Source organism: Mustelus asterias, unplaced genomic scaffold, assembly GCF_964213995.1.
Source record: "Mustelus asterias unplaced genomic scaffold, sMusAst1.hap1.1 HAP1_SCAFFOLD_114, whole genome shotgun sequence".
NCBI lineage: Eukaryota > Metazoa > Chordata > Chondrichthyes > Carcharhiniformes > Triakidae > Mustelus > Mustelus asterias.
The window spans coordinates 887,688-900,513 of NW_027590155.1; the positions used below are offsets into that span (position 1 = coordinate 887,688).

Genomic DNA, 12,826 nt, shown 5'->3' on the forward strand with positions numbered 1-12,826 from the left:
AGGCTTGTTTTTATTAAATGAAAAAATGAACGAAATTTCACTCCGTGCCTGGGAATCGAAACCGCGTCACTCCGCCGACGCTGATCATTGGACCCTGAGTGATGCTGATGTGAGAAATTTGCAATGCGTTGATCATCTCTGTACCCATTGCTTCATTTCCAATAACTTTCAATAAACAAATGTCACAACGAGGAATGACGGGAAGCGCTCATGACAGGATTTGAACCTCAGTTAGAAAATCCCAATATCTCCCCTGGGCCGGGACTGCAGTCTCAATGTTGGCAATCCTGCTGTTTATATCGGAAGATAGTCATTCAGCCTGTATTCCCGTTTGTATTCTCTATCGGAGCAACTCCACTCCTCCCAGCTTTGACAAAGAGCCGACTGGACTCGAAATGTCAGCTCTCTTCGCTCCTTAGAGTTGCTGCCAGGCCTGGTGAGATTTTCCAGCATTTTCTCTTTTGTTTCCGATTCCGGGATCCACAATAAGTTTCTCCATTCCTTCCGCACACGCTCCTTCACCTCAACAACTGTTTTCATTGGTATGTCGCTGCGCTTTCTTCGGCACAACCTTACATTACCATCCCTATTGTCAGCGCTTTGCAGCCGATCACTGTCTTTCTGCTACTGTATTTGTTCTTGACCAGTTGCACATGTGACATTTCCAGCTGTGATGTCGACTTGCAAAACTCACTCCGCTGATATTAATATGTTTGCTTTCGACCAGATAGTAAATCAGGTTATTTGTTAATAGTTTGCTGAGAGCTGTAAATAATCGTTTCCTGAGCGGGAATTGAGACCAAACAACACTGTAGAATACTGAACATAACCCACTGGACTCCCAGGGTCACGGGTGAACTGTGTTATTCAAAATCACTTCCCATATATCCCTTAATATGTCCAATTTGGATGGAACATAAGTGACTGCTTCCGCTAATGACAACACCGATTGTGTTTGCTGGGAATTGAAAATGACAGTGAGGTGAAATCGTCCCACAAGATGCTGAAGTGATTGCGGTATACAAAATTCTAAATAGGATTGAAAAGAGTAAACGTAGACAAAAAAATTTTTTCTTATGCGCAATCGAGAACACCATGTCAAATGTATAAGTTGAGAGGCGGTATATTTAAAACTGAGATGAGGAGCAACTGCTTCTCACAGGTGGTCGTGAATTTGTGGAATGCATTGCCCCATAGCGCGGTGCAGTCTGGATCATTAAATGATTTCAAGAAAGAGACCGATATATTCCTGATAATAAAAGGGATGAGGGGATATTGGAACAGGTGGGGAGATGGATTTGAGAACAGGGAGAGATCAGTCATAAACTGATTGCATGACGGTTCAGGCACGAAGCGCTGAATTTGCCCACTTCTGCGCCTAATTTTATGTTCCTAAGTGTAAATTTCAATTTTCAAAACCCACCAACTCATCACTGTGGCTCCAATTACATCCACAGGTTCCCCTTCATCCAAAACACAACAGAGTCCTGTAAGGGACTGAGGAATGGCCCCATTCTGTGGTGTAATTACTTTAAAATTATTTGTTTCCCTCATTTAATCTCTCCTGATTTCCACCCGGCCAGAGGCCTCCCCTCTTGTTATGCTGCTGGATAACACTTGTTTAATACAGCCTACATTTCTAACAATGTCCAGTTATTCCCAATGAAAGGTAATGGAGCTAAAATATGAGATTTGTTTTCCTGACTTTCTGAGTTTTTCCAGCATTTTCAGCTTTCACTGCAGAAATCTGAGCAGCTTTGAATGGCAATGGAAATATTTTCATTGAATAACTTCACCAGCAGCGGCTCGTTGGGCGAGGGGTATGATTCGGGCCCAGGGTGTTAACATCCACAAAACTTGCGAGCGATCTCGGGTTCACATGCCGGGCTAGAGCCCTCATTCTGCTGTTGTTTTGTATTGGACAAGTCATAGAGGTTTTATGTATGTATTTTCAGTGGGAACGGTGGGATTGGTTTACGTGGGATTTGGTTTGCGAACCTGAACACACAGTGCAGGCAATCTGTCAACACAACACTCACACAAGAACATCAAGACATTAAAAGGTTAATATGCTTATGGTCATTCACTTTATCTCTGTTCACCAGTTTAGAGGACCCCATGTTTGTTGGTTCAGGCAGCTGGCTGTGTGTATATTGTTATTCATTCATGGGTTGTGGATGTGTACCCCACTCGCTATTTATGCTTTCATTGTCTCGAAGTATCTCCCTCAGACTCTGTCAGTCTCTATGAATGTGTTTTTATTACGTTACCTCATTTGCTCCTTGCTCTCTCCATTCGTTCACTGTCTGTATGTAACCGAGGTTGACTGGATTGATTTCTGCGTTTCTCCTGGGAGGAGCGATTCAGTGGGATGAGTCTGTTTGCTCTGAAGTTTAGAATAATCAGAGGTGATCTTATTGAAAAGTCTGAATCTGAGAAGCAGTTTGACAGTGTAAATGTTGATAGGCTGTTCCCCCCAATCCTGGCTAAATTATAAAGAACAAAAAAAAAGGGTGGGTGATGTAAGAGGAGTTTGGAATGTTTGGGAGAGGTGAAGCTTGGAATTGGAAGATGTGAATGATGTAATTGATGATTGAGAGGGATGGATAGGAACCTTGGGAATTCTGTAGGTCGATTCATTGTAAACTTTGAAATCAGAACAAGCTGAGACACCAGATGGAAAAGCCATAAAAGCATTTTAGGTTATGGAAAGCAGTTTCGCCCATACTCCCGGCTAGCTCAGTTGGTAGCGCATGAGATTCTTAATCTCAGGGTCGTGGGTTCGAGCCCCACGTCGGGCGTTGTGGTTTTAAAATTTGCCCCATTCCTGGGTGATTTCCATTTCTCCGTTGCTCCAGAAGTCTCACGGCTCAAACTGAGTCTTTCTCGTTTCTACTTTCTTTCTCTCACAGTTGCGGCTTTCTGACTGAAAACTACCTCCGGCTCACTGGAAGGCGGGGAGTTCAGCGCTGAATTGACAGAGAGGTTTTGTTCTCATTTATTATGAGATTTAAACACAGATCTGCGAGATTGTGTCAGTGGGAACGATAATCATCTCCATCGTAATTCAATCACTCCAGCCTTCCATCCGATCAAAGAACAGTTTGTTCTTTCCTCCTCTCCCTCTCTGTTTTCCTTGACTCTGTACTTGTTTGCAAACGATTAACACTAATTTCTTCCAGTTAGGGTCAAAGGTCAGCAACCTTAATCATTCACTCTCTTTCCCTCTCCACAGAAGCTGTTGAAGCTGATGAGTGCTTCCAACATTTTCTGTTTTTGAGGTGGGATTTGTAGCAACTACATTTCCTTGTTTTGGATCACAGTGAATCACTTTTCTCTGACTGAACCTTACCTGTTTAAACAGGCTGAGGTTTTAAATAATAAGACACCAGAATATGCCACCCTGTTTGACATGAAATTAAACAAAATGACAATTAATCATTCCATAAAATGCTGCGAATGCAATATATATTTCATTGTCAATGCGAGCATTTGTTGTCCATCCCTATTTCCCACTGAACTGAATATTCTGTTAGGCCATGTCAGAGGGCAGTTAAGGGTCAATCACATTGCCTTGCGTCTGGAGTCCCATGGATATCAGAAAGGGGAAGGATGACAGATTTCCTTCTGCAAAAGGTCCAGATGAGTTTTCATGACAATCAGAAAATAAAGCTTCATTACTGAGACGAGCTTTCACTTCTGTTTCAGTTCTAGACTGTGGTGGGATCGGGACTTGTGAGCCTGATCCATGGGATTCAAACTATTACCACGATGTCACCATCTTCCCGGAAGAGTGTCAGTGTAAATCCTTCACATGGAATCAAACCGCTTAATGTCACATTGAAAACAAAGATTTAAAGCAATGTACTGTGGAAATCAATGTCAGACACTCAGGATACCGGGGAATTGATGAGATATCGATTGCTTCATTCAAAGACAGAAAAATGTGGTGAATCCTCAGCGTGAGTGATGAAGGAGCTGCGCTCCGAAAGCTCGTGATTCCAAATAATCCTGTTGCACTTTAACCTGATGTTGGGAGAATTCTTACGGGGTACTGAAGGGCATTTCATTTACAATTCGCAAAAAGATGATTTTTATAAAATTAACAGCTTTCAGCAAATCGCACTGCAATCACATTGCAGACGGTGCAGTGAGTTACTCTCCTGGCCTCATTGCATCAGCCCCAGAGGACGATTTCTCAAGAACACAAACAGTTCAGCGATAAAGAGGTCGACGGCTTCATTCATCAGTGATTACCCTGGAGTACGAGGCCTTTCTCCGAAACCACACACACACACACACACGCGCGCGCGCGCACTTTTCTCCTAAACCACACACGGGCGCGCGCGCACGCACCTGTCTCCTCAACCGCACGCGCGCGCGCACGCACACACTCGGGTTACCTCAATTTCCATGTTGGTCCAGTCGTTAGAATTCACCGTTTTCACTGTTACGGACTGGGTTCGATCCCCGGTGAGGAAATGATGATTCATTGCTCTCGTGCAACACATGAATTAAGGAGAGGGGGCGTTGCTTCCTGATCGAAAACGGGAGCGGTACTTGTGGTAGGTTGAATAGCACAGAGGAAAAATCTGCACCATTCCGCAATCCTGTCAACGACCCACAGCAATCCATATTTACATTAAGTAGTCTCATAATATCAGGTCTATTTGGAGTCAGGAGCTTTCGGGGCGCTGGTAAAATTAAGCAAGTTTATTTTACTATCGAAGCAAATGAACCTGTTGGACTTTAACATGATGCTGTAAGACTTCTTATTGCGCCCACCTCAGTCCAACGCCGGTATCTCGACATCATACTTACATTGCAATTGCTGGTACCTCCTGTCAGAATGAGTGGGCTACCTTCTACTGCATTAACTTTCACTGCAGCTCACCACATTCAAAAAGCAATGTTTGTTATAAATCTTATTGTGTTAAATCTGTTGAAAAACTTCAGCTTATCACAGCTCCGCTTTCATCACACTGGAAGCTAATGTGAAAAGATGAACAATTTCAAAGCTGAACAACATGCACAAGACTGAAAGGGGAATGCGACTGTGAATAATTAACACTGTGCAGACGATGGACTAATGGTATTATCGCGAGACTATTAATCCAGAAACGCACCCAATTTTATGGGGTCCCGGATTTGAATCCTGTCACGGCACGTTGTGGAATTTATATTCAATAAAAACTATCTGGAATTAAGAATCTACTGATGACCATGAAACCATTGTCGATTGTCGGAAAAAAAAACATGGAGTTCGTTAATGTGCTTTCGGGAAGGAAATCTGCCGTCCCTTATCCGGCCTGGCCTACATTGACTCCAGAGCTGTAGCAAAGTGGTTGACTCTCAGCTGTCCCAGGGCAACCAGGATGGACAATAAATGCTGGCCAGACAGCGACGCCCATTTCTAATGAATTAAACAATAACTAGATCACCTTTTCAAACATTGTCTGCTCTTTCTCCGTTTATGAACAAGAGAATATCGTTTTGGGCAACATGGTGGCACTGCTGCCTCACAGCGCCAGGGACCCCGGCATTGGTTACTGTCTGTGCAGAGTCTGCATGGTTTTCCCGTGTTGCGTGGGTTTCCTGCGGGTGCTCCTTCTTACCCCTGCAGTGTGAAAGATGTGCTGCGAGGTGCATTGGCCATGCTAAATTCGTTTGTCAATTTACCCGAGAAGGTGCCGGTTCTGCCGACGAGGGAATTGTCACAGAAACTTCATTACAGTATTAATGTAAGCTTAATTGTGGCACTAATAAAAAAAACTTTAAATTGTCCACCTTACACCCGATGTGCTCCAGCCACTGAGTTATGGAGCCAATTCCCGAGCCCAGCGCGGAGTAAGTGTATCATCATCAGTGGAGCAAAGAAGAGGTTGAATTTTCAGGTGGGTGATATTTGATAGATGTGGAAATATCCGAGGTGGAGAACAAAGAGTTAATCGACGCGATTTGAATGAGGAAGAATTTGACATGTGTGTCAGTTGTTTTTGTGATAAATGTCTGCCGCGTCATTCTTCTTCAGAGTTTACTGCTGTTGTTACATCTCTGATTTTTCCAGCTCTGATACAATTCATCCAGTTGACGATTAAACTTATTTCTTCCTTAATAGACACTGTGAGCCGTGTTTTCCTTTAATGAAGAGTTAAATAAGACGTTTTTTAGTACTTGCCTGGGACTCCAACGCGGAACATGGCGCCGAAACCTGACCACGGGACGCCAGGAAAGCTAATGTCAGAGATCTGAAATTCATTGATAACCATCTCTGTCTCCACCGCTTCATTTCAGGTCACTTTCGCTACTGACATTGTCACACAGTCATTCCAACATCTTATAGCCAACTGAAACAAATTACGTCTTCTTCCTTCATGTTCAAAGACTTTCGACTCCAGAAACTCAGTACGTGCTGAGCAACGTGCCGTTTAGTTAACAGTTTCGGGCTTTTGCAGTGGAAACATTGACTCTGAACCACTATACCACCCAGGCTCCATTATCACTGGCTCAATGTTGCCTTGTCCACCATTCCTGGTGTCATGTAATCCATCCTACCTTGTGCTCTATCACAGATATTGCTTTTGTTTCCTTCGCTGACTGATTCCTGACTTTACAATCAGAAAATACTGGGAATAATCAGTAGGTCACTTCATGTTTAGTGACAAACGCGCAAATAATTCGACTAATCGAATCCCTCTGAAATTAAAAGCATTTGGATTTTTTTCTGTGAAGGCAAAATACTGCGGATGCTGGAACCTGAAACAAAAATAGAAAAATTCTGGAAAATTTCAACAGGTCTGACAGCATGTGTAGAGGGAGAATAGCGCCAACGCTTCGAGTCCGGAGCTATGACGAAGGGTCACCCAGGCTTGAAACGTTGGCTCTATTCTCTCTCCACAGATGCTGCCAGGTCTATTTAGATCTTCCAACCTTTTTTTCTTTATGGTGAAAGTATTTCTGCCGGGATTAAACTGGGGACCTTTCGCGTGTAAGGCGAATGTGACAATCACAACACCACAGAAACATTGCGATGCAATGATTCAAGGAAACTGGTTCCAAAATCCGTCAATTGCCAACAATAATTTACATTTGAGTTGCATGGCATTCTGTGACAACAAAGGTAGTTCGTAAAGATAATTAGCTGGACATATAGCGGTGATGAGATTCGATCACACGCTTCAACTAATATTACTGCCCTGTAAGTAGTCTCACAGCACCGGGTTTATTTGGTAGCACGAGCTTTCGGAGCACTGCCCCTTCATCAGGTGAGTCACGTGATGAAGGGGATGTGCTTGGACTTTAACCTGGTGTTGTGGAACTACTTACTGTGCTTACTCCAGTCCAACGCTGGCAACTCCACATCATTACTGCCCTGAACTCATTATTGGAGTACAATTGGCTCACATGACCCATTGAGCCTCCTCCACGACTTAATCAAGGCAGATCCACAGCCTCAATCCCAATTTCCCAGCTTATCCCGATAGCCCTTCATTTACTTAGATTCCAACAACTCTCCACCTCAACCTTCAATGTCTTCATCAACTGAAGATCCACAGACCTCTGTGCGGCTACAGAATTGATGGAAGATGGCGCCCGAGCGAGGCGACCTCTTGCAAGCTATTCGCAGCACACCTTCTCACCCCATCTTTTCCTCATGTTCTATGTTTCTAAAACTTCATTCTAACTCTTCTAAACTCTCCAACAATGCTTTAATTCAATTTCTCACATCCCAGCTATGACTGTAACACTACATTGTGCTCTCTCTCGTCTCCTTCTCGATGAACGGAATGCTTTGTCTGTACAGCGCGCAAGAAACAATACTTTCCACTGTATGCTAATACATGTGACAATAATAAGTCAAAGAATTCCAGTGATTCACAAGCCTTTGAGTGAAGAAATGTCTCCATATCTCAGTCACAAATGGCTGAAACATTATCCAGAAAATGTGACCCCGAGTACCTTACTGAGGCACGTTTTGCCACCGTATAACCGTAACATCACTCATTTGCCATGGCTAATCCATCTAGCCTACACCAGCTGCACAGTGAGTGTGACAGTGGAAGCAGAAAAGGAACAATACGCCAGTGGCGACTTTGTTGAGGGCATTTTTTCAATAAATGGCGAAGAACAAAGTAACATTTTGTCTGCTCCAATCCGGTGCAGGTGCAACAACGATCTAGAATCCGGGAGAATTAAAACAAAATATTAATTTCGATGATGTTTCGACCTCATTTTGAATCGGGGAGCCTATCGTCTATGAAATGAATGTGTTAACTCCTACAATTCAGAAATGCAGCTCATGACTGTTGTGCCCGTTCCAGAATGTCAAACCGTTCAGTCTGATTGCAGTTTAAATCCTTGTTTTGTAGAATTATAATTTTGTTGACAACCTTAGCCATGTGGCAGAGTCATCGATCTGCCATAAGATTCAGAAAATAACATTTGTCACGAATTTTATCTCTTTCTCCATGACTGCAGTTGCAGAATATTATTCAAGCTTTGGGGAATTGTAAATGCCACATGGCTCTGAGATAGTGTGATTCCTTAATATTTAATCACACTTAGAGTTGGGACAGCTGCTTTCAAAAGGTTTTGTCAGTTTTTTTGAACAATAATCAGTATACTTCAGGAACACAGGTGACAAATGGAATTTGATGCATGTCCACAGATTCTGCCAAACCTGCTGAGAATTTCCACCATCTAATACTTGTATTATAAATACAGGTTTTATCAGAACATAAAACACACCGCAAGACGGCAATGATAAATGAAATAGTCCTACAAGCTGTTCGCCTGTAACGTTCTGTTTCCAAAACCCACCAATCTTATCATTGCTGATTGTGAGAAACTTACCTTGTAAAACATGGCAGGCATTCATCTCTCAAAGAACTGAAACGCCTCAAATGTGAACAATCTGCTCTCAACCTCAGGACCTTGCAATTATAAAAACAGCATTCTGGTGGAAGTTTAACTCTGTCCTCAATCCACTGCTCTTTGCCGACTTGCTGTGTATTTCCCTCATTGAACACATTTCAGGTTGGGACAGATTTGTGTGACTATTTAATGTCCGTATTTGAGCAACTTTGCCAACAGCGGCTCGTTGGTCTCGGGGTATGATTCTCGCTTTGGGTGTTATGATTCGCAAAAATCCCGGTTCAAATCCCGGATGTACCCCATTGTTGTTGTTGCGACGGTAAAGTCTTGTTCATTGCATTGCTGGATGAATTTACCTGCGGTTTCGTCTGAGAAACTGATAATACAGCGGATCCAACAACACAACGCACTCACAAGTAATTCAAGATGTTTTCAAAAGTTGGCGCTTCTTTTGGACATTGTCTTTATCCCTCGTCAACGATTCAGAGGACCCACTGCTTGTGGGTTCCAGCCACTGGCTCTGTGTGCACTGTTATTCATTCATACGATGTGGCTGACTCCCCCACGCACTGTCTATATCTGTCCCTCTTTGTTTCTGAATATCAATCTGTCTTTTTCAATCTCTCAGACTCTCTCTGTACGTCTATCAACTTTCCATATTGTGCTCTTATTTCCCTCTATTCTCGCGCTGTCTATGTAACCAAGATTCACTGGATTGATTGCTGTGCTGAGACAGTTGCCCTTGGAGGAGAGATTCATTGTGATTACCCTGTTCTCTCTAAAGTTTGGAATAATGAAAAATGATCCCGTTGAAAAGTCTGGAACGGCGAGACTGTTTGACAGTGTACATGCTGAGATTGTTTCCACCACCCCCCCCCCCCTCCACGCCTCACACCATCGCCTTCCTACACCCCTCCACCGCAGCCCCCCCCCCCCCCCCCACCACCACCACAACCCTCCTCCTCCCCCGCCTCTTGCTGGAGTCTGGAGTGTTTTAAACTGGGCTCACAATATCCGGATAGTACGGCAACCATTTAGGACCGAGGTGAGGAGAGAATTCTTCACTCAGAGGCTTGTGAATGCTTGGAATTCTGTAGCCCAACGGTCTGCGGATCCTCAACCAGTGAGGATATTGAATACTGAGAAGGAGAATTTTTTTGAACTCGAAGAGAATTAAGGGATTCGGGTTTTGGTGGCAAATTGGTGTTGAACGTGGGATCCACCGTGATCTTATTCCGTGGTGGAGGAGAATCGAAGGGAAATATGACCCACTCCTTCTCCATCGATTCTGTCCACTGGCAACAGCAACCGTGGCAGCATTCCTTTTCTACTGGTAAATTTGATCTTTGGTCCAAGGCACTGAACTGATGTTTTGTGGAGGCGTGGGATCGCATCCCACTGTTTTTAATATTTCAATTGATTTAGTTTAAATTTCATGAAATACTTTTAGTCGACCATGCCATGTCTCAGATTTATTGCAGCAGAAAGCATCTTATTCACTTGGACAAAAGGAGCCAGCAGAGACGATGTAAATACAAGTTGTTCGGGACAATTGGCAGGATTGTGGAATGGGATGGAAATTTAATCCTTATTTTTCAAAGTAGCACAAGTACCACTCCTGTTTTCGAGTAGGAAGTAATTTCAGCTCCTCTTCATTCATGTGCTGCACGACAGCAATAGAGTTGCATTCACTGACCTGGAATTAAGCCCAGGCCGCGGTAATGAAAGCTCCGAATCCTCCGAGTCCTAACCACTAGACCAGCAGGGAAGGTGTCTGCCTGCACTTTAACCTCACCCATTTATATTAAATTTGGGCTTTATTTTCATTTCAGTTTTTGTTCTATGCCTGCGATGGGCAAAATGCCATGTTTAGATGGAATATGCGTAACTCCTTCAGCCAGTGACATCACCTTTTGCTGTAACCTGGAACATGAAATCGACAGTGAGGTGAAATAGTCCCACAGGTTGCTCTTGTGTATCTTTCAGTTTCCAAAATCCACCAACCTCATCATTGTGACCCCAATGAAACAAAAAGCGCAAACATAGCAGCTTTGTAATATGGAACTGACACGCAATTAGTTTGAACTCCATCCTTTCCATCGCAGAATTTTGCAGTACTAAAAATACCATCCAAGTGAAAGTTTACCTTTTCCTCGTTCCACAGTAAGAAGTCTCACAACACCAGGTTAAAGTCCAACAGGCTTATTTGGAATCATGAGCATTCGGAGAGCTGCTCCTTCATCAGGTAAGTGTAGAGGCAGGTTTCACAAACACGGCAAATATACACAAAGACACAATTGTAAGATAATGGTTGGAATAAGAGTCTTTTCAGGCAATCAAGTCTTTACAGGTACAGACAATGCAAGTGGCGAGAGGGATAATCACAAGTTATGGAGGTATGAATTGTCTCAAACCAGGACAGTTAGTAGGATTTTGCACTTCCACGCCAATTGGTTACATGTAGTGCGACATGAATCCAAGATCCCGGTTGAGGCCGTGCTGATGCAAGCGGAACTTGGCTATCAGCTTCTGCTCGGCGATTCTGCGTTGTCGTATGTCTTGAAGGCCACCTTGGAGAGTGCTTAGCCGGACGTCCGAGGCTGAATGCCCTTGACTGCTTAAATGTTCACCGCAAGGAAGGGAACACTCCTGCCTGGTGACTATTGTGCAGTGTCAGTTCAGCCGTTGTAGCATCTGCATGGATTCGCCGATGTACGACGCCTCTGGACATCGTTTTCTACGTATGAGGTAGACAACGTTGGCCGAGTTGCATGAGTATGTACCGTGTACCGGGTGGAGAGAATTTTCATGTGTGATGATGGCATCCATGTCGATGGTCCAGCACGTCTTGCAGAGATTGCCTTGGCAGAGTTGTTTTGTGCCGTGGTCGCTGTTTTCCTGAAGGGTGGGTAGTTTGCTGCTACCAATAGTCTGTTGGAGTTTGCGCGGTTTTTGAAGGCAAGTGGTGGGGGTGTGGCGATGGCCTCATCGATGACATGTTGAAGACTCCGAAGAAGATGCCGTAATTTCTCCGCTCCGGGGAAGTACTGGACGACTAAGGTCACCCTGTCAGTCATGTCCTCTGTTTGCCTTCTGAGGAGGTCAGTGCGGTTTTTCGCTGAGGCGCGGCGGAACTGTCGATCAATCAGTCGAGCGTCACATCCCCTTGTTACGAGGAGATGCACCTCATTCTACTGACCTTTGCCAACTTGCTGTGTTTTAACTTATAATAAAACCTTTATTGATAATAAAAACAGCAGAAGTTCTAAGTTCTCAGTAGGTTTGTGCTCCTGTATCTCTGTTTAAGTCCCTGCATCGCTGTGTGGGTGCATCTATATCTGTCTGTGTGCCCCTTACTCTGTGCATTCCCCTGTATCGTGTATACACCGCTATCTCTCTGTGTGTGCCCCTAAATATGTGTATGCCCAATCTCTATGTGTGTGCCCCGGGTCTGTGTATGCCCAATATCTCTGTGTGTGCCGCTGAGTCTGTGTGTGCCCCTGAATTTGTGTACGCCCCACTACCTCTCTGTGTCTGTCCCTGTATCTGTGTGTGCACCACTCTGTGTGTGTGTGTGCCGCAGAGTGTGCGTGTGCCCCTGGCTCTCTGTATGCCCCAGTATCTCTGTTTGTGTGCTCCTGTATTTCTGTTTGTGTGTGTGTGTGCCCCTCTATCTCTGAGTGCCCCTCAATCTGTGCGTCTCCCTGTATCTGTGTGAACCCTGGTATCTGTGTGAGTGTGCGTCCCTGTATCTACCTTCATGTGTGTCACTGTATATGCGTGTTTGCCACGGTATCTTTGTGTCTCTCCGTGTGTGTATGCGTGTATGTGCGTGCACGCGCGTGTGTCTGTGTATCTGTTTGTGTGTGTGTGTGTGTGTCCATGTATCTGTCTTTCTGTGTCCCTCTATTTGTATGTATGTCCCTCCCTCTATCTGTGTGTGTGACCCTGT

The 12,826-nt window shown here is 44.2% G+C and overlaps 1 non-coding gene across 1 annotated transcript; it reads left to right on the forward strand.

Annotated features, from left to right (window-relative positions):
* Window positions 1–2,728: 2,728 nt before the first annotated feature.
* Window positions 2,729–2,801, forward strand: trnak-cuu (transfer RNA lysine (anticodon CUU)). Its single transcript has one exon. It is a non-coding gene; the product is annotated as a tRNA-Lys (tRNA).
* Window positions 2,802–12,826: the final 10,025 nt, after the last annotated feature.